This window comes from Schistocerca cancellata, chromosome 4 (genome assembly GCF_023864275.1).
Source record: "Schistocerca cancellata isolate TAMUIC-IGC-003103 chromosome 4, iqSchCanc2.1, whole genome shotgun sequence".
Classification (NCBI taxonomy): Eukaryota; Metazoa; Arthropoda; class Insecta; order Orthoptera; family Acrididae; genus Schistocerca; species Schistocerca cancellata.
Window position 1 is genome coordinate 689,781,757 of NC_064629.1, and position 5,330 is coordinate 689,787,086.

The following is a 5,330-nucleotide window of genomic DNA, read 5'->3' on the forward strand; positions in this document are numbered from 1 at the left end:
AACTGGGTTCGCCGTAATGAAGCATGTGTAGAATCGAATGGTGGTCATTTCGAACATTTATTGTAGTATTGGTGTAAGAGGAAACGAAGTAATGGGTTTTCTTTTCGTTACGATGTTGTTGTACAGAAGGAAAATAATGTGAATTTAGTATTCGTTATGGCATTGCCGTAAAAAGGTGAAGCAGTTGATTGTAATTAATCACAACTATCTACTTGGTGATTGATTGAATTTGTACTAATGGAAATACGTTGTGTTTGATATTAGCTTGTCATTACTACTACGACCTTCGTTATCGACTTGTTGAGAAACAGATTGGTTGTATTCAATTCACGTAAAGCGAATTACACATTCTTGACAACCCAAAAACCGTTTACATTCCTTTTTTTTCGGTACCACATGATTATCACACCACGTCTTTGTACACGTCTAATGATTTCAATCCTGTGGTCGGCTCGTTGCCTTTCTCTGGTCGCCCCGTCATTGTAGGCAATAAGCTCGGTACTCCGTGTACTGTCGGTTGACTACGTAAACACAAATGCGTATACTACCTATCCTACGAACATTAGGTTTTAATAATACAAAAATAAAGTACATGATACAAGAAGATGTCATTAGACTTTTTGTCAAGCACACCGAGATGTACCATCCGTATAATTTTGGCGCCTTATACCGTTTACACCCTGTATGTAGTTGGTTTCCTAAGACGACTCTGTCTGTTGTCTGGGTGCATGGTGGAGATAGCCGGTGGCCGAAACTATTGGATATTTCCGTCTTAAAGTGCTAGCTGCCGCTAAGCCTCCACGAACCAGTTAGGCGGAGTACACCCGTGTCGCCCTCTGCACTGGTGAATAACGAACTAATACTCAGTACGTGTTCCGCAGCGTTCACAAAGCGTGTGTTGTTAGTATTCTCCGATTTTTAGGTGGATATTTGAGAAGATTCAATATCGATCACTGAGAAGTATTGGCGCTGCACGTATTGATAACGTCCAAATTCCTACCACTCCGATCATCCTGGACACCCCAACAGCTGGGTCCTCTCTGTTGAGCCGCGTCCGACTGCTGACCTGGTGCGATTGCTAAGACGCTAGACGCTCGTACAAGGCGGCAACTAGCGCTGCGTGACTCTCTGGCCTGCGGCAGTACGTGTCGACATCGGGAGATATATGAGTGTTTCAGTGATCTCCTACATCTAATCGTGACAACTGCTACTACAGAATGGAAAGTTCCTTAAGTGCATGGTATTTACTGCTTCTCAATACAGTCCACTTGACTCTGTCCTGCAGCGGAAAGGTGGAAGTGGTATTAGTTGTTGTTATCCTACAACATGTTATACCCTTCCTCTTCATCCTACTCATTCTTCCTCCTGGTGTAGTTGAGAGAACCAAGTTAGGGTTATATAGTGGTTTACAAAATACACTTAGCAGACTGGTAGTTCTCGGGAATTCCAAAACCGTGAGGTATAACGACGAAATTTGAAATTCCAACTATCATTTTATACAGTACCGCTTCCAATCGAAATGTTAGTTACCCGAGTGGTCAGTTTATTGTTTCCAATAGTGGTACTGCGAACACACACATCAATCCAACCCCTCTGCAGATCGTTTAAGGACGTAACATGCAACTGAGCTACCTTCAAAAATGCTCAAATGCGTGTGAAATCGTATGGGACTGATGACTAAGGTCATCAGTCCCTAAGCTTACACACTACTTAACCTAAATTATCCTAAGGACAAACACACACACCCATGCCCGAGAGAGGACTCGAACCTCCGCCGGGACCAGCTGCACAGTCCATGACTGCAGCGCCTTAGATCGCTCAGCTAATCCCGCGCGGCTACCTTCAACGTAATGGATTTCCTACCAAACAATGTAACTGTGCCAGTGTCCAGCAATAGGAGGCAAGGAGGAAATATCACGAAGAGTTTGGAAACCAGGTAGTTGCAGGATCGAATCACGCCAAATACAGGGTGTTACAAAAAGGTACGGCCAAACTTTCAGGAAACATTCCTCACACACAAATAAAAAGATGTTATGTGGACATGTGTCCGGAAACGCTTAATTTCCATGTTAGAGCTCATTTTAGTTTCGTCAGTGTGTACTGTACTTACTCGATTTACCGCCAGTTGGCCCGATTGAAGGAAGGTAATGTTGGCTTCGGTACTTGTGTTGACATGCGACTCATTGCTCTACAGTACTAGCATCAAGCACATTAGTACGTAGCATCAACAGGTTAGTGTTCATCACGAACGTGGTTTTGCAGTCAGTGCAATGTTTACAAATGCGGAGTTGGCGCATGCCCATTTGATGTATGGATTAGCACGGGGCAATAGCCGTGGCGCGGTACGTTTGTATCGAGACAGATTTCCAGAACGAAGGTGTCCCGACAGGAAGACGTTCGAAGCAATTGATCGGCGTCTTAGGGAGCACGGAACATTCCAGCCTATGACAAGCTACTGGGGAAGACCTAGAACGAGGAGGACACCTGAAATGGACGAGACAATTCTTCGTTCAGTTGACGATAACCCTAATGTCAGCGTCAAAGACGTTGCTGCTGTACAAGGTAACGTTGACCACGTCCTGTATGGAGAGTGCTACGGGAGAACCAGTTGTTTCCGTACCATGTACAGCGTGTGCAGGTCCTATCAGCAGCTGATTGGTATCCACGGTTACACTTCTGCAAATGGTTCATCCAACAATGTGTCAATCCTTATTTCAGTGCAAATGTTCTCTTTACGTATGAGGCTTCATTCCAACGTGATCAAATTGTAAATTTTCACAATCAACATGTGTGGGCTGACGAGAATCCGCACGCAACTGTGCAATCACGTCATAAACACAGATTTTCTGTGAACATTTGGGCAGGCATTGTTGGTGATGTCTTGATTGGACCGCATGTTCTTCCACCTACGCTCAATGGAACACGTTATCATGATTTCATACGGGATACTCTACCTGTGCTGCTAGAACATGTGCCTTTACAAGTACGACACAACATGTGGTTCATGCACGATGGAGCTCCTGCACATTTCAGTCGAAGTGTTCATACGCTTCTCAACAACAGATTCGGTGACTGATGGATTGGTAGAGGGGGACCAATTCCATGGCCTCCACGCTCTCCTGACCTCAACCCTCTTGACTTACATTTATGGGGGCATTTGAAAGCTCTTGTCTATGCGACCCCGGTACCAAATGTAGAGACTCTTCGTGCTCGTATTGTGGACGGCTGTGATACAATACGCCATTCTCCAGGGCTGCATCAGCGCACCAGGGATTCCATGCGACGGAGGATGGATGCATGTATCCTCGCTAACGGAGGACATTTTGGACATTTCCTGTAACAAAGTGTTTGAAGTCACGCTGATACGTTCTGTTGCTGTGTGTTTCCATTCCATGATTAATGTGATTTGAAGAGAAGTAATAAAATGAGCTCTAACATGGAAAGTAAGCGTTTCCACACACATGTTCACATAACACATTTTCTTTCTTTGTGTGTGAGGAATGTTTCCTGAAAGTTTGGCCGTACCTTTTTGTAACACCCTGTATATCTGTTCTAGTATCTACCAACAGGATACAAGAAGAAACTGTCCCACACAGTGGGTATCGATTTAATTAATCAGTCAATCAACCTGATAAAGAGAGGGAACATTTCTGAGACATCTGCAGCTGGGGTTTTACCAGGTATCCAATGCTTTGTGCACTACAAAGGAGGGTTAGTGTGGTATACAACAGAGGCTACCTACTTCTTATAAAGTGTCTTTGTTCCATCTGCTACAGGTTTCCACAGCAGTGGAAATGTGAGAGCAAAGCAATGCACTGACTACCAGCGCCAGGTCTGCATGAGTGATGAGGGGACAGGGGAGGGGGATGGAAGGGAGGAGGAGTAGGGAGGACATCTTGGTCTGTGTATGTTTCCATATGTTGGTTCACACAAACAGGAAGTAACCACTTGAGGCAGAGAGAGGGAGGGAGAGAGAGAGGGGGGTGAGGGAGAGGCAGGAAGTGAGTCTGTTATGAAATTTCAAAGGTATGCCTCTACCTGATGCTTTCTTTGCACATGATTAACATAGTCCAGCAGCTGCAGCGGTCCCTGACTGGTGTCGTGCGTGGTGCGGTGCAATTGACCCAGTAGTCAATGATGTGATCAAGAGCTTTTTTCACCAGATATGTTTAGCACAATCTGCGACAGTGCAATTACGTGAGTGTTTCATGATGATATTCCTTGTGCGATCGGAAAAAAGCGATCTGTTTAATTGCTTCTTTTTTCTGTACCTTAAAGACCTGCATCTTCCAAAACAGCAGAGAGCAATGAGCTTTTCCCGCCAAATAAAAGAGAGGTCCGATCGCCACAAACTTTATAAGCAGTGCATCTTTTGCCAAGTAATTGAATTTCCTGTCATGGGATTCTTCGAGTCCAGCAGCTCAGAGATTTTTCCCAACAGTTTTTTCTGGGAGGGGTGGGGAGTGAGGGGTCGATGGATGGCATGTCCTCTAGTGGCAGCATTGTGCACTACCTCAGTCGTTCCCTGCACATCGATGTGAGCACACAGGCAAACATTTTCCAACTAGACAACGCCTCCAATCTGTAGCAGTGTAATTACGTAATTGGGGCGCGTGGTTGCTGGACAGAGTAAGATTTGCATCTTCCACACCAAATGCTCTGCACAGACAGAGCGTTTTTCCCGCAAATGTTCCTCTGGGATGGGGAGGTGGAGGGCTTGGGGTTCCTCAGGAGGGGGAGGCGGTAAGTAATTGATCGATTTAATCTGATGGGTCAAAGAAACCTGTGATCATTTGTGTGGCCCATTTCTGTATACATTCAATATCACCCATGAGTCCTATTTGACCCAGGTCCCACAAATTTGGAAATTTTCTACCATATGTCACATGCATGGTTTGTAAGCAATCTCTATTGTAGACTGATTGCATTTACTATAGTACTCTACCAATAAACTGAAGCCTGCTACCTGCTTTACCCACGACTGAGCCTACGTGATCGTTCCATATCATTTCCCTACAAAGTGTTACACCCAGGTATTTGCATAAGTTGACCGATACCAAGTGTGACTCATTGTTGTTATAGTCATAGGATATTACATTTTTTCGTTTTGTCAGGTGCGAAATTTTACATTTCTGAACATTTAAAGCAAGTTTCTAATAATTGCTCCACTTCTAAATCTCACCAGGGGCTGACTGAATATCTGTGGAATTTCTTCAAGACTGTACTTTATTATGGATGACTGCATCATATGCGAAAATCTGAGGTTGCTATTAATATTGTCTGCAAGGTCATTAATATACAACAGCAAGGGACCGACAAAACTTCCCTGG